Genomic DNA, 11,977 nt, shown 5'->3' on the forward strand with positions numbered 1-11,977 from the left:
AAAAAAAAAGATAAAAAAGAAAGTGCAGGAACTAGCCAGGGCTATCAGGACGGACCAAATGGCCATCTGGCAGGATGGCACCTCCCGAGCGGCGCCTCCCTATAGCCCACCATAAATCATACATTGACCAGGTATCCCGCTGACCTCGAGAAATCCCAAGCCCTTGTATTACCCTGTTAATGGAGCACATCAGTTACAATCAGGAATACTCTGCAAGGAAGCTCCAAATCTCTGCTTGTCTCTAAATACAAATGATCCTACGTAGAAATTTGAGCTTTATACAAACTGAGCAGTTAAAGAGGAGGGGTAAATCTTTATATAAACAAATATCTTATAAAATAAGAAGTTTACAGTGCATACTAAACTAAAGCACAGGATAATAGAGTTTAGAAGTTGATACACAGATACAGTGAAATAAATTGTTGAATACCTTTTTCATTTTCAGTAAATTGGTAAAGCTACCAGGCAATATTCAACCGTGATGAGATAAAGATATTTTATGCAGGATAATCACTAATAGAAAACACTTTTAAGTGTTTAGTTACCACAATAACAAGCTATGCAAATATAATGTTAAAAATACCCAACTGAAAAAAGCCCCAAAGACAGGTGGGGTGGAGCACAAGAAGCATAGTACATGTGGAGTGAATAGGTGGGTGTCTCATCTCAAGTATTATAATGATAATCAATACACACAGATCATGGTTTCCACTTACATGACCAAGGACAGAACGAAACCGAATCCACCTATATGTCATTTACAAAAGTCACACACACACACACAAAAACACACACACACACAAACACACACACACACACACACAAACGCACACACACACAAACACACGCGCACACACACACACACTAAAATCAAGGATGCAGAAAAGATTAAAGTGAAAGCCATAAAAAGATATACCATTGTATTTGTTCAAAGCTGTAGTGTAACTGTATTTTAGTGACTTTATTTGGTTCTTTTATCTACCTCCTTACTCCATCCTATCCTTTCTAATCCCACAACACTAGGTAGGAGAGAAAGAAGGTTAGAGGGACAAGGCAGCATAGATCTCATTAGACCACTTCCCTTTAATTAGGGTCATGTCCCTTGTACCTTGTGACAAGCTCAATCTTCATTGTCAGGTTGTCTCCAACCAGCAATCCAGCAACCCAACAATGCAGCAACAGAGCAACACAGCAACCCAGGAACCCAGCAATAGAGCAATACAGCAAAACCAGAAACAATAGCAATGCTGGAGGGGGTGGGTGGGGAATGCAGCAACAACAACAGCCTCTGGAGCTCTGGCAGTTTCAAGAGTCCCCAGAACTCCAAACATAAACTATCTCAGCTGGCAATGTCATGCCCCTGCCAGGGCATGAGACAAATCATAGCTGCTGTGGACAATCTGAAACAGCTCCATATCCCACACCCAGGATTAAAACAAAACCGTATTCACATAACATTTCTGTGTTTTTAAAGAAACCAAAATTCTCACTACGCTGTAGGACAAAACTAGAAATAAACAAAAAACTATTCCAGGAAAGGAGACATCTTTTGTATTAACGTTTCAGTTCATTAGATGGAAGTAATTGCCTCACATTTTAGGTAGGTAATGCACTTCAAAATATAAGAAGTAGAAAGTAATAGAGTCAAAAGACAAAATTGATAAATTCATAGTATTATGTCTTTTCTTTTGGGGGAATAATTTTGTGTCTTATGAGTTTCTTAGTAAAATTTTAAGAGTCAAGAGGAAAAACTTCTTCGGAACTTGAACTTGTCTTCATGCCACCATGTATGTGTGAAAATCAGAGGATGGCTTGAGGGCAGTGCTTCTCTCTCCACCGTGTGGGGCTCAGGGATAAAACTCAAGGGTAGTGGCAAAGGAATTTTAGCTGCTGAGCCATCTCACCAGTTCTAGTATGAGATGTTTTAATGACATAATGTCAACAGGTAACAAAACAAGCAAGCCAAAATACAACAGAAAAAAATAAATATTTAATCAGCCCAATCATTGTATTTTATTCGACACATGTAGAACTCTGAATACAACAGAAGAAAACATATTTTTTAAAGTACAATAAGTTATGCAAACAATATTATCTTGCTAGAGAATTTAATCAGCTTTATTTTTATAAACATCTGCAATCTATTGATAGGTAAGTTATTTGTTTTGTAGCTGTCAGCCCTTCATTGCAAAACTATAAACATGTGCATATTCCCATGCAAAAATATTTATTTTGCCTTAAGATTAGCCATATTTTAGTTTGGTTTAAATTTATCTGAGAATTTCATACATTTGTACACTGTGTTTACATCATTTCCACCCCTTACTCTCCCCCTCTAATTACTCCTTTGTAGGGTTAATGAGGTCCCGTGTCTACCCCATCTACAGGGCTCCGGCCACTCAGGAAGGTGGGACGCTGGAGTTTTGACTGTGCTTATCCTACACAGGCACCAGGAGGGGAGAGCTCAGGCTGGGTCCTGCGGGGAGGAGAGAGAGTCCTTGTCTTGTTCAGTGGGTGGCTTGGCTTGGTGGAGGCCATGACTGGGAGCACTGAGAGGCCTCCTGCTGGAGATTAGGTGGCCAGCTCTTTAGGTGAAGGCCTGCTCCACTGCTCCCCATGGCTGATCCCGATAAAAGACACAGTCCATGGTTTTAAGGCATTTATTGTCGTGGTGGAGAGTGGAGATGAATAAAAGCATATCCCACTTTCTCAGGGCGGGCCTGAGGTTAAATACCTTTTACAGGGAGGAGTGTCTGGGAAGGGGAGTTTATTGGCTAAGCCTCCTGGCCTTTAGGAGCCTCATTAAAATGGAGATCTGTCTTGAGGCTACATGACCTGTGGTCACATTTTCTACCTGTGGAGGGGATTAGGGCATTGTCCTTACGTGACTGATGGCCACAAACCTATGGAGAGCTATGGTCTTATGCCAGGAGCCTAGTATTCAGGAATGTGGCAAAAATGCCTGCAGTCCCTGTAGGATCACTGGGGTTTTAAGCCTGTGCTCAACCAGAAACCAGGCTGCCTTTCACGGTCCTATACCTCTTTATTTCATGACATCTTCTATAATTATATTTGACATTTACACAATACACTAATAAGCATCGTGTTTATTTGCATGTGTTCAGGGCTGACCACTTAGCATTGGTGATTGTTCCTAAAATACTTCTCCCTCCCTCAGTAGGTATTGACTACCTATAGCTGTGGCTTTCAGCCTTCCTAATGTGGAGGCTCTTTAATAACAGTTCCACATGTTGTGGTGACCCACAACCAAGAAATGATTTTTGTTGCTACTTCATAATCATAAGTTATGAGAACTCTCAACTGATAGCTATTCATCTATGGTGGGACCTTGTGAAAATTTTCTCCATCCATGTTAATCTACTGACTGGTGTGATCTTTGCAGGTTCAAGCAACACTGTTATTTAGAATTCAGGAGTGCATCAACTCTGTCCTGTTCAGAAGACAGTATTTCTCAGCAGCTGTGCCAGTCTTCAACTGTTACAATGTTTGCACCTTCTCTTCCATGATGTTCTCTGAGCCGTAGGGGTAGTAGATAGAGATGTCCCATTTGAGGCTGGGCACCCTACAGTCACTTAGTCTCTGTTTGACCAGCTATTGTTCCCTCTAATAGGCTACCTCTGATAAATGAGAGGGAAAACAGCAATTATCCATGGATATAAGGATAAGTATTTGCAAGGCAGGTAGAAAGCACACTATTTAGTAACATGGCAGTAGTGTATTCTGTTTTAAGGCCTGTGACCTCTCTGGAGGGTAAGGGAAGGTAATAAAGTGGGAGAGAGAATGTGGAGGAATAAATAACACTACTAATGTTTAAAACAGCAATAGAGAAATCTATCATTTTATGTTATCTTATATATGCACATATAATATACACAAATATGCACATATGCATATATGTGCATATTTAATTAACCAAATTTATTAACCTAAATTATGGAATAATGCCTGTACCAGGAATCATAGACTAGGGAATAGGCAAGGAATATTAGCCTTCAAGTTATTAGTCAGATGTTCTAAGAGACCTCCAAATAATTCTAATACCATTGCTCTTGGTTGCCAATCACAGCCTCATTACTGAAGACAGCATATACTTCAGTCCCAGGACTTGGAAGACCCACTCTGGTAACTTCTCATGGTGTTGAAAGGTGCTAACTGGCTATAAAGCCCAAGAACCACAACAATGACCACACTGGCATGATAACCCAATGATCTGGGCTTTTTGAGATAGGGTTTCACACTGTTGCTCAAGCTGGCCCAGAAGTCAAGGTGTATCTCAGGTTTGCCCCAAATTCATGTCAGTCTTCCTACCTCAGCTCCCAAGTAGCTGGATTACCAGTGTGATCCACCATGCCCAAGTGGGACTCTTTATCTTTAAGAACATGGGTTCGTTTATCAAGATACAAGGTACAACTTAAGAAATAATCTTGAGGGTGTTATTGTTGTATTTGTTTTCTAGGTTTAGGTTTTTTTTGTTGTTACATTGGATCTTTGAGCTTTTTTTTTTTTTTCTCTCAGAAAGAATTTAAAGATTCATGGATAGGAAGAAAGAGAGGATTTGGAAGGACTTGGGGGGAAGAATATTACAAAAATATATTTAAATTTAAAAAATGCTTTAAATAACAAAATTCTAATAATAAGAAGAAAGAAAAACATCTTATATGAATGGTATCCTTGAATTGTCACCACTCAGTTGGCTGAGAGGTCTGTTGCCTTTATTGGGCCGAAGTTTGCAACACCAGAAAATGTAGCATAGAAGCATGTCTCCTAGATGATTCGGAGTGTAAAAAACGTGCTTATATATCCAGGGAAGGATCGTTTAAACCAGTAACGGCTATTGGTTTGTGCTAACCAGAGCCACTTGTTTCGGCCAATCACAGCCCTGCCTTGTGAACTAATCAGGGTCATTGCGGTTAATGTTTTGGACCAATCATAGCCTTCCCCCTTAGCAGCCATAATAGTCTCTCTGCTAGGCCCCATGCCAATACTCAGCAGTTGATAGATAGCACAATAAACTCAATGGCATTTTTAGCGGGCTTACTTGTTTGGTTTCATGTCACTTTGGGCATTTTAAAATCTTATTTGTCTTTTGCTTGTATATTATGGTTTCTGATTTTGTGTTTTTATGATGTGTGTGTGTGTGTATTTCTCCTGCTTCATTTCTTGTTTTTAAATTCTAGCGTGTTTTATTTGCATGTTTGTTTCCTAATAGAGAGAGAACAGGAGCCTAGAGTCAGATTGGGGAGGTGGGGATGATCTAGAAAGAGATGGTGCAAGGGAAACAGATCAGAATACAGAATATATTTTATGAGAAAATTTTATTTTCAATAAAAATACATTTCATACTAAAACAAAACAGAACTGTTTCTCTGCTAGACCACTGGAGGAAATGCTCCCTCTCTGGACAAGCTAGAATCAGCAGGGTCATCTAGAGTTCATTATAGAATGATATCAAATGCTCTGGTAGGAATACCTTCTAACAACCCTGATTGGAGCTGTGCCTTCAGAGGCCTAGGAAATCCACTGCAGTCTTCTGCATATTTATCTCAGAGTCCTTGGAGTATTCAAGACAGTAGATGCTGGCATAAAGGTAGTCCAGCTGACTGTTAGATTGATAGTCCTTTCGTTCAAGGCAGCCCAGGCAGCCCAGGCAGCAAGAGAATTCAGTTGCTGCTAATTAGGAAAACCAGGTTGCTCCATCCCTAGCGTCTTTGCTTGCTTACAGGAATACAAGCATCAGACATGGGCTTACCATATAGACCTTAAAAGATTATCATTAGTACTGACTGATTTTTTTTTACAAAGAACTGATGTATATGGGTATTTTGCCTACATGTATGTCTGTGCACAGACATACCTTGTGCATGTATATCTCCTTCCAGGAGAGGCCAAAAGATGGCATTGGATGCCCTGGACTGCAATTAGAAATGGTTGGGAGCTGCCAAGTAGGTTCTGGGAATTGAACTTAGGTCCCCTGGAAGACCAGCCAGTACTTTCAACCATGGAACAATTTCTCCAGTCCCACTGGCAGTAATTTTAACAGTACTTAACACTAACCCAATGACCAAAGGGAGATGGGCCACTTTGTTATGTCTTTAACTAGAAGTTATTAATTTAGTAGACTATCATATATCATGCCAATATAGATAATTCTTTGCAGTTTTAAATTCTATTTTCATTTCCCTACACGTTCTGTCTCATGTTGTCAGCTTGTATAATCCTTCTGCTACTGTACTCAGGCCTTGCAGAGTACTACTGATAGGCCAAACCTAGTCCATCATGAAACCGGTCTCGGTCGTAGCAGAACCCAAGCTGCACTCACATACCAGGAAGGACACCATAGCTTGTCCTTCGTCAGAGTTACTCCCTGGTTACTTCCTAGCAACAGTTACTCAAAGATTAGTCTGATTGTTTCAGATGTACTTTCCGATCATTTGTGATTGTATATGGTCTTGCTTCGGAGCACCCCACTTGTCGGCTTATAATAGTTATTCAGTTAGATGCTTGTCAAGATGGACAACACCTCACTTGCTTCCATTTTCTATAAAACCTTGTCATGGTGAGAATTCTAGGCTGCTTCACCAAACCATCCTGTGGGTCAGTGGTAAGCCCAAACTCAAGTTTGTAATAAAGAGACCCTAATGTGATTACATTGGAGTCAGTTCCTTGGTGGCCTTTTGGGGCTCACGAACATTTCTTGGCACAACACTTCTTCCATGCCTTTAAAATATCTTGTCCCAGTATGACAAAATGAGTTTTGTTCCACTGCACATAATCATTATTATAGAAGAGTTGCAAAGTCATACAATTTTTCTAATACTCAAACTAATTAACAAGAGCAGAACAGTAATTTTTAAATTACCTGACTTAAGGAGAACATGAATAAACAATGGAGAAGGAAATAGAGGATATAAATGGAACAGGAAGAGGTTATGCTGAGATTGGTTTTCTTCCATTTCACAATCACTAATCACTAACGGCAGTGTGGGAGGAGAAACACCCTGACAATGAGGATTGCTGCTATGCTTCAGAATTAATCTTTGGAGTATTGAAAAGAGAAAGATTGTACCCCTGACTGTAAACTGGAGTCAGAAGAAGAGAATTTTTTAAAGGCCTATTCTAGGGATGGAGAGATGGCTCAGTGTTTAAGAGCACTTGATTCTCTAGTGGAGGACACTGGTTCCCAGCACCCAAATGTACCCTATTTCACAACAGACTCTTTTCAGTACCTGGGGATCAAAGGCACTCTTTTGGCCTCTGGTGGCACTAGCACCACATGGTCCACAGACAAACGTGAGGGCCAAACACCCATACATAAAATGCAATAAATATTTAAGAGCTATTCTAAATTCTACATCTTAAGATTCTGTATCAGTAGGTTTTTGTTTTTGTTTTTTAATATCTTCCCTGGATGAATGACTATATCATGCAGTCAGGGTTGAGGCCCCATGGTACCAAAGCATTTTCTGCTTTCAGTTGTCATTAAAATAATGTCTATTTATACATGCCATTGATCAACTCTAACACACACACACACACACACACACACCTCCAGACAAACAGGATCAACCAGGAAACCAGGACTGAAACCTTCCTGAGGGTTTTTTAATGTTTGTACCTCTGTGATAATGAGGTTTTAAAGCATTTTTAGGGGGAACATTGGAGTTCAAAGCTGTATGAATAGTGGTGAATCAAAAACTATATAAGATATTTAGATCAAGGTTCAAATGAAATCAAAGAAATAAAATAACTGAAACGATGGTTTGGAGGAAAGGAGTAAGGAAAAGAAAGTTTGATGATCGAAAATAAAATGCTTTTGAGGTCAACATGTAATCAGGTGTTAACCAACTTCTATTATTATTATTATTATATGATTATGATTATTATATTTGCCTCCATGTCTTCTGTGGCTCTTTGCTTTATGTTTTAACATGAGTGAGTACACACAGGTGAGTGCAAAGCCTTGAGTAGGATAGCATGGTTGACATATCAGGTAAGAGAAGTGAAATAGATACTGCAGGCTGGTAGGGTGGGGCAGGATAAAGAAAACCTTTCCACCTAGGCTGATCCTTTACATCTATCTGCATCCTTTCCTGTCCTTTTCACTGCCATAAATGTTACTATGACGTAGTATTTGTTTATGTAGAAAGGAGCGAAATGACATGTATGCCTTCAGCAAGTTCTGCATGTTCACACATGATAAAAATAAACATATCTTTGGCTAAGGTTTAGAGCTTTACCAAAATGTTCATTTGTGTGTATCTTTGTCCCTCGTGCTTCTAATTTTTCTTTTAAAAAGTTATGAAAAGCTTTTAGAATTACTGTAATTAAAAATATCTTGTGGATATTGTATGCTCTATTTCATGCACACATTACATATTTTAAATAAATATCAAGACTCAGATTATTTTTTCCTTTGAAGAGAAAAAAATCCCCCTTTCATATTTAGTCTCTGATTTTGAGTGGCAAAAAACAAACAAACAAACAAACAAACAAACAAACAAACCTCAGACTATACAATCTGACCCCATTTGCCCATGATAGCTCTCTATCATCCTGAACGGATCACAAACCAATTGAGAAAATAAGTGTGCTGTATGAATCAGTTCAGTTCTCTTCCAGGAAAGGAACAGGTGCAAGGAAACCCATTCAGCCTCACTCAGTGCTTAATTTTTTGTGATTTTTCTACCATGCCTCGTGAAGGACATTTTTGGTGCTTTGGAAAGAGATGTAGCAATGTATTTACACATATAAAATGGGTTCATTAACTTGAATCATTCTGCTCATCAAAAATCTGCAGCTTTATGAGAGGAAATCAGTTATTGTCAAAGTTTATATACTAATGATCCTCTTCATAGTCAAAGCACACTTAAAATTTTTATTCATAGGCCAGATGAGGACTTAGAAATACTGAATTTTAACACAAAGTGCCTTTTCCTTTTTTTTTTTCTTTCTGATGGGGAGAAAGAAGAGTGAATTTGAACAAAATGAGCATTTGTGTCATGGTCTCCACACAATGGAACCCTAGTTTCAATCATATATGCTTCTATAATACAGGCTGCAGCACTAATTTCAAAATGTATAATCAAAGGGTAGCATACAGAGACTGACCTCAGCTTACATTAATGGGATTTGTAGATTTCCATCCCAACAAGCATTATTGTTCCCCATCTTCCATAGATAATGGTATAGATACTGATCAACATGCTGAGGAAATAGGATTAAACTCACGTCTGAATTTTCAATAAACCATTGTAAGATAAAATTTGGGGATGTGTGTTGACTGAAATGCTCAAGTCACCAAGAATCTTCCCCACAGAGACATAAAGAGGACTTAAAAAATAATACAAGCTCTTCAAGAAGTCTTTTCTGTCTGGTATAGAGATAGGAGTCTGACCTCTATTTTTATCCCTGGTTAATTCTTGGTGTAATGGAGGATTTAGACACACTTGGGATTGCCAGGTATTGTTGCTTTTCACTGAGATCACCTCTTCCAGGCTCCATGACTTTTTTGGCTATTCCTTTTCAGAATCACCATAAAATGTGGAAAGGTAAAGGTTTTCTGATTCTGGAAAAAAAAAAAAAAAAAAAGGCCTTCTACTGGTCTCCAGAGTGAGGCTCATGGGGAATACGAGGTTATCTGAGGATTAACTGATTAACTCAGCTCTGGTTGGTTGTCTTTTCAAACACCCATCTACTTCACAGCCCTTTAGCTCTAAAACATTCTTGTTGCCATCAGCCTATACCTTTCACCTTACTAAGAAACCGAACATAGCACATATGGGCTCTTTGAATTAGGTGAGAGAACACACATGAGTATCTATCTAGTCTGTTTATCTGAAAATGGAAGTGGCAATACTACAAATTATTTGACACCTATGCTTCCCCCTCTCACCCAGAACACAAAACCAATTATTTTCCATCTTGTTGCAAGGTCATTCCATCAGAGAATGGTAGAAAGTCTTTACTTGCGTCAACAAAGCCCTGATGCTACCAGCAGATTTGTTTGCATTTGTTTAACCATTCCAAGAGAGTTCATCTTGAATGAGTTGAAAGTGCCTAGAAACTGAGTGAAGCACATCTTTGAGTGAATCTATCCATGATGGCTTTTGAGGACGAGATTAATTTAGGAAGGAAGACTAGCCTTGCACATGAGTGGCCTTATCCCATCTACCAATGGCCCAGGTGAAGAAAAAGGAAAAGAGGGGAGATCCCAGGAGGACAAGTATTTTCTTTCTCTGACTACAGGCTAATGAGATGTGAGCTACTTTGCATTAATATGTCCTCTCTCTGTACTGAACCTAGTGAGGGAAATTGCTTGGGCCTATGAGCAAAGAAATAATTCTCCCTTTTGCATTGATTCTTAGTTTATAGTTCTGGTCTAAAGTTTGATTAGCATAATTCCAAACTCATCACCTAGTCTATAGCTTCAAATAGTGGTCAAGTTGAGGGCATTCACACAATGCCCTACTTCCAAGGGACTGCTAATGTGAAAATAATCTAATATGCCCAATATAATATTATTAGAAAGCTGAATATTAAAATAATTTTAAAAGAAAACTGAATAGGGAAAATTTTCAATAGACTTTGACTTACTCTATGGCATATATTGGAGCTTCCTTTTGTATATGTTAGTTTCAAATGGTGTGATTGAATTTAGGATGTTTTTCCAACATAAAAGAATGAAACCGTTGATATAGTAAGTAAAAATAAGTGTAGAAAAGGTCACCCTAAAAACATATCAAATGCTTAGGAGGTAAAAGGCCCATTTAGGGCCCATCCTTCAGAGATTATATTTCAGGTCCACATTAAATGAATCATTCATTTTCAGATAGAACACGCCATGTTATGACTCCTTCTTGAAGAGGAAAGAGCAGGAGGAAGAAGCAGATTTTTATACTGAAGGATGGGCCCTAAATGGGCCTTTCACCTTCTATTTACATAGTCTAAGACAAATTCCAATGTGACTGTTGGGTAGACTAACCTTTTCTGGCACAAAGTTGAACGCATGATAATCTTACTGAAAACTTCATCTCAGTACATGATTTGGGTGGCCTGCTATGTTCTCACTGTATTCTAGATTTTAAAGAATGGGAGGAGTTAGGAGGGCGTGTTTGCATGGGCTGAATCTTGGAGGAAGGGAAGGAGGGTAACCATTGTAAGGAAGACAGAAGGTTAACAATAGGAGCAAGTGTATGGAGGAATGAAAGGGCCCAGCCTGTGTAAGCAAGTGCAGCTGCTTCAGCCTGGCGCAGTGGCACATGCTTGAAGTCCTCAGAAAGCAGGAGAATTGCTCGAGCCTAGGAGGAACATAGCAAGATTCTATCTCCAAAGGAGAGGAGTATTTCATTTTAGTAAAGGAAGGGATGGCAGCTACAGAGATTTAAATTTATGACACACATGTTCAAGCACACACACACACACATTTCCACATATTCTATACTTAGAAATACACACAGAGATAAAATAAAGTAATGTACAAAGAGGGATAAATATGAATGGCTGCCAGGAGGTGAAAAGACACAAGGTTTGTTTTGTTCCTGAGAACTAAGTAACACCAGATTGTAAATTTGTAGTGGAACTTGTACAATTTCTATAGAAAGGCCCCATAATTCCTGCCTTGCGGTAGGTGGAGAGTGGAGGTTTTTTAGTTTGGAATGCAGTATGATGGGCTGAAGGCAAAAGATAGTAAAAACAAAAGGACCACACCAAGAAGTTGTATGACTGCAACTGGACAGGTCAGCTGTGGGCAGCAGAAAGCCTTGCCATGTATAGATGTAAATAAGTGTTGGTTTTTCTCATAGGACAAAAATCCTGAAAGGGGGATCTAGGTCATGCTGTAACTCTGTGATATCATTATTGTTACATCACTATCTTCTTCCTTCTTCTTCTTCTTCTTCTTCTTCTTCTTCTTCTTCTTCTTCTTCTTCTTCTTCTTCTTCTTCTTCTTCTTCTTCTT

The sequence above is a fragment of the Mus caroli genome, chromosome X (genome assembly GCF_900094665.2).
Source record: "Mus caroli chromosome X, CAROLI_EIJ_v1.1, whole genome shotgun sequence".
NCBI classification, from domain to species: Eukaryota; Metazoa; Chordata; class Mammalia; order Rodentia; family Muridae; genus Mus; species Mus caroli.